At 38.7% G+C, this 12,606-nt stretch overlaps 1 protein-coding gene and 1 non-coding gene across 2 annotated transcripts in view; both read right to left on the bottom strand.

The window, feature by feature from the left end:
• The window catches only part of TAF1 (TATA-box binding protein associated factor 1), an 85,386-nt gene that overhangs the window by 27,630 nt on the left and 45,150 nt on the right, over positions 1 to 12,606 (bottom strand). The gene's annotated exons all lie outside the window — the stretch shown is intronic.
• LOC113613185 (U6 spliceosomal RNA) lies at positions 10,059 to 10,165 on the bottom strand. The gene has a single exon (XR_003430100.1). It is a non-coding gene; the product is annotated as a U6 spliceosomal RNA (small nuclear RNA).

The following is a 12,606-nucleotide window of genomic DNA, read 5'->3' as shown; positions in this document are numbered from 1 at the left end:
AAGCCCGCGTGCTGCAACTACTGAAGCCCGTGAGCCTAGAGCCTGTGCTCCACCAACAAGAGAAGCCACTGCAATGAGAAGCACGCGCACCGTAATGAAAGAGTAGCCCCTGCTCGCCGCAACTAGAGAAAGCCCACAAGAAGCAACGCAGCCAAAAAAAAAAAAGTCATATCTAATAAAGGACATACCTAGAATATATAAAGAACCCTCAAAACTCATTAATCATAAGAAAACAATGCAATTAAAACCAGGGCAAAGAAATGAACAGACACTTCACCAAAGAAAATATATGGATGGCAAATAATCACATGAAAAGACGTTTAACATCAACAGCCATTAGGGGAATGCAAAGTAAAAACACAATGAGATAGATGAATGGATACAATTTTTTAAAACAGTGGTAATACCAAATACTGTGGAGAAACGATGATTCATAATTGTTGGTGGGAATGCAACTTGGTACGGGCACTCTGGAAGAGTACAGCAGTTTCTCACAAAACCACACATACATCTACCATCATATTCTTAAGCATTTATTCCAGAGAAATGAAAATTTATATTCACACAAAATCCTGTATACTAATGTTCACAGCAGCTTTATTCATAAGCAAAATACTGGAAAACTGAATGTCTTTCAATGACTGAATGGTTGAACAAACTCTAGTGAGATGGAACACTGCTCAACAATTTAAAAAATGAACTACTGACACATACAATAATTTTGATGGATCTCAAGAGAATTATATTTAGTGAAAAAAATCAATCTCAAAAATATTATATTATTCTTTATATAACATGCTCAAGTTTCAAAACTATAGAGATGGAGAAGAGTAAAGAGGTTGCCAGGGAACAAGGAGAATGGTGGGTGCACGTGGAGGGACATGGATGCATAGGGGTAGCGTCAGGGAGTTCTTTTGTGATGACAGACCAGTTCTAAACCTTGATGGTGGTGGTGGTGGTGTGATGGCATAAAACTATCCACATGCACAAATGAATATAGATTGTTTTAAAGGTGCAAACTGAATAAGGTCTGTAATCTAATTAATGGTAATGCATCAATATCAATTTCCTGATTTTGATATTGAACCACAGCTATGTAAGATGTCACCATTGGAGGAAGGTGGGTGATGGGTATATAGGACTCTACACTATTTTTGTAATTTCTTGAGTCTAAAATTATTTCAAAATGGAAGCTTAAAAAAGAGGATCAGGATATATTCATGAGTAGAGAGCAAATTACAGAATAATTATCTATAAAAATGACAATTTTTGTAAAAAAACCCCAAAAGTTAAAAACTATTTATGTGTAATTACTTAACATGTTTTGTATAAGTACAGAAAAAAGTATAGACGGGCTTCCCTGGTGGCGCAGTGGTTGAGAGTCCGCCTGCCGATGCAGGAGACACGGGTTCGTGCCCCGGTCCAGGAAGATCCCACATGTCACGGAGTGGCTGGGCCCGTGAGCCATGGCTGCTGAGCCTGCGCGTCTGGAGCCTGTGCTCCGCAACGGGAGAGTCCACAACAGTGAGAGGCCCGCGTACGGCAAAGAAAGAAAAAAAAAAGTATAGACGGATACACACCAAACTGTTACCTCTAGGGAATAAAACTATGGGAGATAGGAGCGGGAGGGCAGGAACAAGCTTTTTTTTTTTTTCCAGGAGAAGGATGGATTTACCACTTGCAGCAAGTAAGGAGAACAATGGGGATATTTCCCAAAGCAGTGTCTCTGGAAGAAGCTTTAATATTTAATTCTATCTATTTCTGTATTGTTTGACCTTTTTCTAAGTATGAATTATTAAAGAGGTCTATCTGACAGGAATGTGAATGATAGGTTAGAAAGAGGTTAAGTCTAAAGGCTGGGACACTGGCCAGGTGACTACTTATTGTAATAATCTAGGCAAAATATAATGAGGGTTTTAGTGATATGCTTGAAGTTGGGGATTTATTCAAGGGAAAGAATCAAAAGTAACTCTGAGGTTTCCAGATGTAGCTACTCAGTGACGCTAGTACCCCATTCAACCCAGATTGGAAACAGTAAAGGAGTGAGTCAAGTAAAGGACAGAGGGAGAAAACTGGAATAGAGAAAGGTTGGAAGAACACTCAGTTTGAAGCATGTTTCAAGTTCCACTGGGACATCCAACAGGAAATGTTCAGCAGGTGGTTGGGATATAATATAGATCTTTCCCCAGAATAGAGTTGAGAGTCACCAGGGAAGAGGTAGTAATTAAAGTTGTAGGAACAGGCAGAAGAACATTCAGTAAAGGAGATTGAAAAGGAATGGTCAAAGAGGTAGGAGGAAAGTAAGAGCTGAAAGTTGTTATGAAGCCAATCATACTACAGTTTCAAGGAAGAAATGGTCAGTAATGTCAAATACTGGGGTGAGATCAAGATAAGGACTTGAAAAGTGCCCACTATACCAGGCAATTATGTAATACTGTTCACTTGGTATGCCGGGCAGGGTAGAACCAGATTAAAGCTAAGTGAGGCATGAATGGCAGGTAAAGAATAGGAGAGAAACGTTACATATTCGTTTAAAAAAAAAAAGAAATCCTCATCCATGCTACAACATGGATGGTTGAACCTTGGAAACATTATGCAAAGTGAAATACAAGCCAGACACAGAAGGACAAATATTCTATGTACTGTATGATTCCACTCATATGAGGTACCTAGAAGAGGCAAATTCACAGACAGAAAGTAGAACAGAGGTTACCAAGAACTGGGGGAACGGGAGAATGTGGTTACTGTTTAATGGGTACTGAGTTTCTGTCTGGGATGAGGAAAAGGTTCTGGAAATGGATAGTGGTGATGGTTGCACAACACTGTGAGTGTACTTAATGCCACTGAACTGTAAACTTAAAAATGGTTAAAAAAGGTAAATTTTTATGTTGTGTAAATTTTACCATTTTTACGATCAAAAGAGATTTTATTCTCTTCAATGATGTGAGAGACTTAACTTGTATGTAGGAATACATATACCTTGGCCCCAATCTAAGGAGAGTCATTGACAGAAAGAAAGAAAACCTTAATATTTATTAATGGCCAAACTTACAGAGTAGTCTCAAGGACAGACTTAGAAACTAGTACACAGAAATACTTTAAGCATTATATTAACCTACGAACAATACTATTCTTCAAACTGATTGAAACCTTTAGATTTAATAATCACTTTGGGGGCGGGGAGCACATGTACAACAGTAGCAAAACTTTTAAATTAACTAGGAATAGGGACTTCCCTGGTGACGCAGTGGTTAAGAATCCGCCTGCCAATGCAGGGGAAAGGGGTTCGATCCCTGGTCCGGGAAGATCCCACATGCCGTGGAGCAACTAAGTCCGTGCACCACGACTGAGCCCACACACCCCAACTACTGAAGCCCACGCGCCTAGAGCCCGTGCTCTGCAACGAGAGAAGCCACTGCAATGAGAAGTCTGCGCATCGCAATGAAGAGTAGCCCCTGCTCGCTGCAACTAGAGAAAGCCCACGTGCAGCAACAAAGACCCAACGCAGCCAAAATTAAAATAAATTTATAAATTAATTAATTAATTAGGGAAAAACTCAACAAGAAAAAAGTAGATGCTCAATAGCAACAAAAACTATAAAACATAGAAATAAACAAAAGATGCCTAGAAATTATACAAAAAACCTAGAAGTCTTTGTTGCGGGAGGTAAAAGAAAAATTGAATAAATGAAGAAACATGAGCTCCTAGATGAAGAAGCGTATTATTATAAAGATATACACTCTCTTCAAATTAATCCACAAATTAAAATGTCAATATTATCTACCTACCTACCTATCTATTTGTGGACAAGATAGAATCTAACAAAAATGATCCTAGAGTGTATTTAGGGTACTTGGGTGAAGACAGCCTAGCAGAGGAATTTAAAATGATAAAGTCTGAATGATGATCACAGTGATACTATCTGGTGGTAACAGTGCAGACTGGATAAACAAACACATAAAACAAAATAGAAAGCTCCAAAATAGGTTCAAGAATATATATAAGAATTTAGTATATGATAAAGGTGGTATTTTATACTAATGTAGAAAAGGATAGACTATTCCATAAATACAACTTGAACACTTTGGCTAATCCTTTGGAAGAGAAAATAAGTTAGATATTTACCTTATACCTTAGATTCTATTTTTAAAAATCAATAAACATTCAAACGTTTAAAATGTTATATGTATTAGAAAAAAATACAGTTGGATATCTTGGGGGTAGGGAAGGTCTCTTAAACAATTATACCAAAGATAGAATTCATAAAGGCAAAGACTGATAAATGTAACTACATAAAAATGAAGTTTCTATATGTCAGAAAATACCATTAAACCTAAAAGACCTCTGGGCATGATAGAGTAACTGCTATTGGACTAGTCTTCCCACTGTAACCAGAAAACTGGAAAAAACACATGAAACAACTGTTTCCAACCAGGAAGTATAGGACTGTGATTCTTGAGAGAAAGGAAATAAAGGAAGTGAGCCCTATAATTGTCCTTAGCTTTCTGCCGAACCCAAGAAAAGCACAGCTAAGTCTTGCTAAGTCATAGAGCCAGATAGTGGAGTCTGAGGAGGCTAAAACAGCTGTAAACTGCAGGACAGATCTGGAGAGAAGAGAACTCCACAGAAAAATAACCTAAGATCTTCCCAGTTTACCTTACATTTAAATCAAACGTTAAGTATTAAGGCCTCTGCCAACGATTTAAGACTTTGTGGCTTTGTTAAGACCAGTAAAAAATGTGGGCTCTGTTTTTCAGACAGGATTTATCTGTATGACTCTCTCACTGACATGGCATGTTGTGTGCCTTTTAAGACTATTGCAAATAGTTCCAATCCCAAGTTTTGGGTTTCCTTGATTATTAACGTTCCTTCAAATGTAATTTGAACATGAACAGAGGCTCTGAGATTGATTCAGTACCTACGTGGTATCTGGAAGGCCTAAAGGCCTAAACTCCAATATCAGTGTGTAGTCCATCACCACCACCTCAAGTACAAGACTGTGTCCTCCAATATGTACTGCATACTTCCAGATGCAGTTTCATCTGGAGTATTACTTATCTTCCACTTGTTGCCCGATGATAACCTTAGTGTTAAGCATTCTAGCTATGTACAATATAGCTCATGTGTCATATACATGATAATACAGGATAAGTCAATGAAGGTATATAAAATGCTATGGAAATACGCCACTATGCAGTGTGATATTATGTGTGAAGGATCTGAATGGAAAGAGTCAAAATAATGTTAACTAGAGATACCATTCTACTAATTTTGGTTAGTAAAATTTTTTGAAATAAAAATTTTAAAGCAGGGAATAGATTCCACATGGACTTTGTTACTGTTAATTATATATATATATATATATATATATATATACACACACATACACACATATATATTTTTTTGCGGTACGTGGGCCTCTCACCACTGCGGCCTCTCCCGCTGTGGAGCACAGGCTCCGGACGCGCAGGCTCAGCAGCCATGGCCCACGGGCCCACGGGCCCAGCCGCTCTGCGGCACGCAGGATCCTCCCGGACCAGGGCATGAACCCATGTCCCCTGCATTGGCAGGCGGACTCCCAACCAATGCGCCACCAGGGAAGCCCCTGTTACTGTTAATTAGAAACAGAGGCAGGTTCGTATCTGGCCAAACCAACACAGTTTTAAACAAAAGTATTATTTTGTGTATAGTACCTGATGGTAGGAAACATCTCATATGTGCCTTCAACTCCATGATGGGTGTCCTTTTAGTATAAAAAATGTGACATTTCTTATCTCATGACACCATTTACCCTTACAGCCCTATCCAGAGGTTTCTTACACTCTCACCCACTGGTTAAGGATGGGGGGAAGACAGCGTTCCAGGCTGTCCACTGCTACTACCAAATTATTATCTACTTCCCCTTGGAGAAAAGAAAAAAATCCCTCCTACTTTGAGGCTTGTTCTCTACTATGCCAGAGGTTGAAAACCAGCTGCCTTGGAGCCAGATTTGGCCTGCAGATAGATGTTTTTATTTGGCTTGCACAGTTAAAATAATTTTTTTTAACTATTTGCAAATATGTAAAAATTGGGAAATGTCATACACACAAAAATCCAGATTTTCAGCTTCTCCTGAAAAATTAAGATACCTAGTGACACTGTATACTCATCTCCTTAGGAAAACAATCAGATGTAGTAAAGTACAAGCCTCTTTAGATGGAATATGTACTCTTCCAGTTTACCACAATCCACACCTGGCCCACCTCACTCATTTACATTACTTGCCTGGCCCCTATAGGCCACCTGAGTCTGAGATCTTTGCTCTTCACCTTTACTCACCATCATTAACCTACTCACATTCACCAAGGACTTGCACACCTGGCACAATCTTCTTGGCTCCAAATCCCTCCCCATCATGGTGGGTTACTCTAACATTCACATGTACCACCCATCCAAAATCCTTGCAAATCCTCATGCCAATGGTTCGCACCTCCACTCCAGCCAAACATATCCACGACTATATCCAGAATGTTGTCTTTACTAAAAACTGCTTCACCTCTGAAAGTTTCAATGCCAACATCCTACACTTCCTTATCACAGCCTTGTATCTGTCTAGTTTTTTCATTCTCTCTCTGAGATCTCAAGGAAACTTGCATCCCCATTAACTCCTGTCTCTGTCAAGCCCCTCCTGGCTTTAGTTCAAAAACTAAGGCAATGTGTAGCAGTATACTGAAGAAAGCTATAGGATCACTGTCATTTATCTTTCTTCATCAGCAGTTTTACTTGAAGATGGAGGTGAGTGTGGGGGAGGGGGAGGATATAAAATAATTCGGTAAGAAATTTGAAACATGTTAAAGTACAAAGAGATTTCGCCTAATACAAAATCAGTATAAATTTAAAAGATAAAACATGAATTGCCAAAGAAATTTCAAGCTTTTGTAGAGCTGCTTTGGGATACTCCCCCCAAACTAGAGGCTATGTAGTCATAATTCTCTGCTATAAAGGGACCTTTGGTGACAAAGTTTGAGAAGCTCAACCATCAACTTTTTTTTTCTTGCTAACACTGTCAATTCCCGATCTTTGCGACACATCCAGAAACAAAATCCCAATCCTGAATCAATTCTACCATCTGCCTTGTTTCCTCATGTGGTTTGATGAGCACTGACAAGTTACCCAACTGTGCCAATTGATGCTGTTATAAAGATGAATGATCTCCAACTTCAGCTGGACCCTCAAAGGCTGCTCAGTATTTCTGAAATGTCTCTAAGTCAGCTCCTTTTCAAATTTCCTACAAGAGATAATTCAAACCCTTATCTACATTTCTCTTCAAATTCTCTCTCCCACCACCTCACCCACTCTTAGCAAAAGACCCCATTTGCTACTTTGCAGAGAAAATGAGAGGCTACTGGGCAGAAACTTTCTCAATGTTTATATTCCCATTCTCATAGGAGTCCTATCTTATATTCTTATTTTTCTTCTCTTTCACCTATACAAACATCCCCTCTGTCCAACTGCCTTCGTCCCCTCCAAAACATTGATTACAGTCTTCCGTCTTCCCTTCACGGGCAAATTTCAGTCTCCACTTAATTCTCACTCATTTATATCCTCTGTAGTCTGGCTTTTGATTCTACCACTGCACTGAAATAGCTCTTCTAATGACCGTTCTCTTTGGTCTTCTCCGTAGCACTTGACCTGTTGGCCATTTTCCTCTTCTCTTGGTTTCCAGGACATTACTCTCTTCTGGTTTTCCTTTTTCCATTCTGGTCACTCCTCAGTATTCTCCACCTGATCCCTTAAATGTTGATTTGGTATTTGTCGAGTATATTCTCATCCTACATTCCCTCTTAACAGTGGGTCTTAACTTTTTTGAGTCACATACAACTTTCGTAGTATGATAAAGCTATGGTCTGAAAAACATACAACCATATTTCACCTACAGCATCAGGGGGTTCAAGGAATGTACCCTACTCCCTATTTGAGCTCATCTACTTATATTTTTATACGCTGATGATTTGAAAAAAATATCCATATGTACAAATAGTACAGACTTCTCTTCTGAGCTTTGGACCTCTATATAGCTAACTACCTACTGAAAGTCTTCACTTGCATGTCCTACCTTAATACAATATAGCCCAAATTGAACTCTACCACTTTTCTCCAAAACCACTCCTCCTATATTTCCTATTATAGTCAGCCCTCTGTATCCACAGGTTTTGCAACCATGGAAATCAACCAACTGTAGGTCAAAAATATTTGCAAAAAAAAATTCCAGAAAGTTCCAAAGAGCAAAACTTGATTTTTCTGCACACTGGCAACTATTTACATTGCATTTATAACTACTTACACAGCATTTACATTGTATTGGGTACTGTAGGTAATCTAGAGATGATTTAAAGTATATGGGAGGATGTGTGTAGGTTATATGCAAATACTATGCCATTTTATATAAGTGACTTGAACATCTGCAGATTTTGGTATCCATGGGAGTCATGGAACCAATCCCCTGCAGATATCAAGGGACAACTATATTAGTCAATGACACCACCAGTTTGCCCAAGTCAGAATTCTGAATGTCATCTGACTTATCCATCCTTCCAAAAAACGGAAATTTCTTTATTTTTAATTACAAAAGTATTTCATGCTCAATTAAAAAAATTCAAACACCTAAGTACAAAAAAGTATAAAGTGAAGATTATCCTCCACCTCTCCCTTTAGTAATTTTACTCTATGTCAACAATTGAACAAAATAGTGACTGAGCCCTTTAGATGAGGGATGTGCTCTCCAGTTCATCCATTCCTACTGAGCCTGTTTTACTCATTTATATAAATGTTACCTGTCTGGCCTCCACAGGATCTGAATTTGCAACTCCTTCTGTAAATACTGTTGAGTGATCTAGTTTTCAAGAGTACATATCTTGGATATATTTTGATATCAGCATATGTAAGGTACAGCTTTATTTGTTAGCTAATCTACCATTCTGATGGCTAAACAGTATTCCATCATATAGATGTACTGTAATTTAACTAATTTCCTATTGTTGGATATTTAGAATGTTCCTATATATCTTTGCAATTACAAACAATGTTGCAATTACAAACATATGTACATTTGTACGTATGCCTTTGCAAACCTGTGTGGAGTATTCCTTTGAGATGAACTTGCTTAGTCAAAGGGAATACACATTTATAGTCCTCTAAAGAGTTTGTACTGATTTATGTTCTCACCAAGAGCATAAGAGTACTTGGCATCATTTTGAATTCTCCCTGTCCTTTACCCATACCCTCAACTTCCAACCATTTATGAAGGTATCAATCCTGCTTCCTCAATATCTCTACCATCTGTCCCCATCTTTCCATTCTTATTGCTACTTAACTTAGTTCAAGCTCTCAGTACTTTTAACTTGGACTGTTGCCAATAGTTTCTTTACTGGTCTCCATATTTCATTTTCCCTCCTATCTATTCTTCAGATAGCTTCCAGAACGATCTTACTAAAATACCTGTTATGATGGTCTGTCCTTTTAAAGGCATACTAGGCCTTTCATGACTTGGCCCCATCTAACTTTAAAAGCTAATCTCTTAACACCAAAACTAGCTCCCACTTTGCACCCTAGCCAAACTCAACTATTTGCACTGCCCTATCCAAGGCACTCTTATCTTTTTAGCATTTGCACTATCTACCTGGAACTTCTGCCCCACCCTTCTCCACTTGACTATTTGTTTGGCACAGCAGGTGCTCACTAAAGAATTAGCTACAATAATCGTCATCCTTCAAAATTTAGCTCAAAAATCACCTCCTCGTGAAAGAGTTTCCTGCCTTCCATACCAGTAGAAAACTTGGAAAACATACAAAAGATGAAAATGAAGACAACCGTAACCTTACATCTCAGAAATAATCACTTATCACCAGCACGTCTTTTTTCTATGTATCTTTTCTTAAAAGCATAACTGAGATGACATAAAGTTATGTTCTGCTTTTCTCACTTAACATTCTAAGCACTTTTGTCATTAGCTTGTTTTTTTTTTTAACACCTTTATTGGAGTATAATTGCTTTACAATGGTGTTTCTGTTTTATAACAAAAAAATATGGAACGCTTCATGAATTTGCGTGTCATCCTTGTGCACAGGCCATGCTAATCTTCACTGTATCGCTCCAATTTTAGTATATGTGCTGCCGAAGTGAGCACTGTCATTAGTTTTTAAAATAAGCTTTCAATCTTTACACAGCAATCCATCATACAGGTGGCACAATAACTAGTCATTCCCTTTACATTAACCATTCAGGTTATTTCTAATTAATATAAATGACATTATCATGAACAGCTTTGTCTGTACCTCTGATTAGGATAGATTATCCTACCACATGCTAAGCATTTACATGCATTATTTTATTTACTCCTCACGATAGCCCTCTGAGGAGGGTATTATTATTTTCCCCATTTTACAGAAAAGAAAGCAGAGTCTAAGTTACTTGTCCAAAGTCACAGTGCTATGAAGTGGTGGGGCCAATATTCAAATTCAAGTCTACCTGACTATAAAGTCTGTTCACTTAACAATTTTTAGGTCTCAATGCTGTCAAAGAGCTTTCTAAAAATGTCTAACAATGTTACACTGCCAACAGCACATTTGAGAGTACCTGTCTCACTAGCATTTTGAATACTTCCATTAAAAAAGAAATTGAAAAAAAAAAGAGAAATTGAGCTCATCTTAATAGGCAAAAAAATGGTCTGTTTCAATTTGCATTTCTTTGATTACTAGGTACAACTGAATATTCATTTTCATTTGGTATTTAATTTTTGTCTTCTGTGATTTGTCCATCTGCCCTCTTCTCATTTCAGTTAGCATCTTCTGGGTTTTTCTTGTTGCCTTACATAAGCTCCTCATAAATCTGCCCTCTATCTTCAGGCAGCCATTACCAGGCCAAGCATCCTCTCTGTAACAGTCTTGCTTATTACTTGTTATACTCATTTATAGACACCTGTGAGCCTGCCAACTTCTATTACCAGAATTTTGGCTGATTAGCTTTAGGTGTTTTCAGGAGACAATAATGGAGAAATAAATGACCTCACAGAGGTCATTTCCACTTTCCAATCAGCAATAAGAAGGGCACAAGGGACAACGCAGATTCTTTTAATGCAACCCAGATGGAACAAAAATGGAAGGCTCATCTCCTACAACTTCTCTTTTTTTTAAAAAATTTATTTTATTTATTTATTTTTGGCTGTGTTGGATCTTCGCTGCTGCGCATGGGCTTTTCTCTAGTTGCGGCGAGTGGGGGCTACTCTTCATTGCGGTGTGCGGGCTTCTCATTGCAGTGGCTTCTCTTGTTGCGGAGCATGGGCTCTAGGCGTGTGGGCTTCAGTAGTTGTGGCTCACGGGCTCTAGAGCACAGGCTCAGTAGTTGTGGCGCACGGGCTTAGTTGCTCCGCGGCATGTGGGATCTTCCCGGACCAGGGATCGAACCCATGTCCCCTGCGTTGGCAGGCAGATTCTCAACCACTGTGCCACCAGGGAAGCCCTCCTACCACTTCTCTTAATGAAATACATAGGTTCTAGTCAAGTACAGTTCCTTGAACTTACCCTGTTCTTTCATTCCTCCATGATATTCTATTCTCTAAACCCAGAATACCCATTTCCTCATCTGTCGTTCTGGTTGTCCCCTCCGTCACCTCCTCTTTCTAATTCTCTGTCCCTTCTATCTGGCAAACTTAACAGCCACACTACTTGGGTTCCTGAATATTGTGGAGAAAAGTCATACAATCAGGTGGATTTTTAGCTGAGACCTCAGTATGCTAGGCAATTCTCTCAAATGCCCTTAGCTCCCTCTTCTGTTTTGCTTCAGGAGTTATTTGGGATTGTCATTTTGCTGCCTAATTCTTTCTATGTTTTTCCATTTAGGATAATGTAAAAGCTCTTAAGTATGACATATGGCATACACTAGGCCCTCTTATGATCTGACACCTGTCTACTTCTCTATATATAACCAGTCATCCATCAACATGTACACTTAACTGCAACCCCAGTAACTTGTTTCTTAAACCCAAGATGCAATTTCAGGTCTCTGTGCCTTCATATATTGCTGTTCTCCCTGCCTAGAACGCTTTCTCCTCATTTTTTGGTTAGCAAACTCCACTGATCCTTTAGAACTCAGCTTAAGAAAACTCTCTTCCAGAAAGCTTCCTCTAATCCCACTCTGACTTAGATATCCTGTTCCTGTTTTCCTTTGGCACTCTGTGAATGCATCTAGCATAATACTTAAGTTCTGTAATTTTTCTTTTCTGTTTTCCCAACTAAACTATAACCAATTTGGAGGCAGAGAACATATCTAATTTGACTTTATATTTGTAACATCTATCAGTGCCAGCACATATTAGGTGCTCAACTGATGTTTACTTAAGTGAGCCATTCAAAACTTAACTGTATTAACTTGTTTATGAAGTCTTCCCTAACCCTTAGGTGAAGGTGTTCCTTCCTCTCCTCTAGGGCACTTTGTACATCCTTCTAATATAGCCCTTGCCAAGCAGCATTTTAACTGTTTCTCTTCATTGACCTGAGGACAATGATGTCTTTCCCACTGGTAGATTTAAGTAGCTAGCACAGCACCTGAGATACATTATGTAATCATTTC

The sequence above is a fragment of the Aethalodelphis obliquidens genome, unplaced genomic scaffold, assembly GCF_003676395.1.
Source record: "Aethalodelphis obliquidens isolate GAN/ISIS:26980383/991018 unplaced genomic scaffold, ASM367639v1 scaffold85, whole genome shotgun sequence".
NCBI lineage: Eukaryota > Metazoa > Chordata > Mammalia > Artiodactyla > Delphinidae > Aethalodelphis > Aethalodelphis obliquidens.
This window is presented reverse-complemented; position numbering and strand designations above follow the sequence as displayed.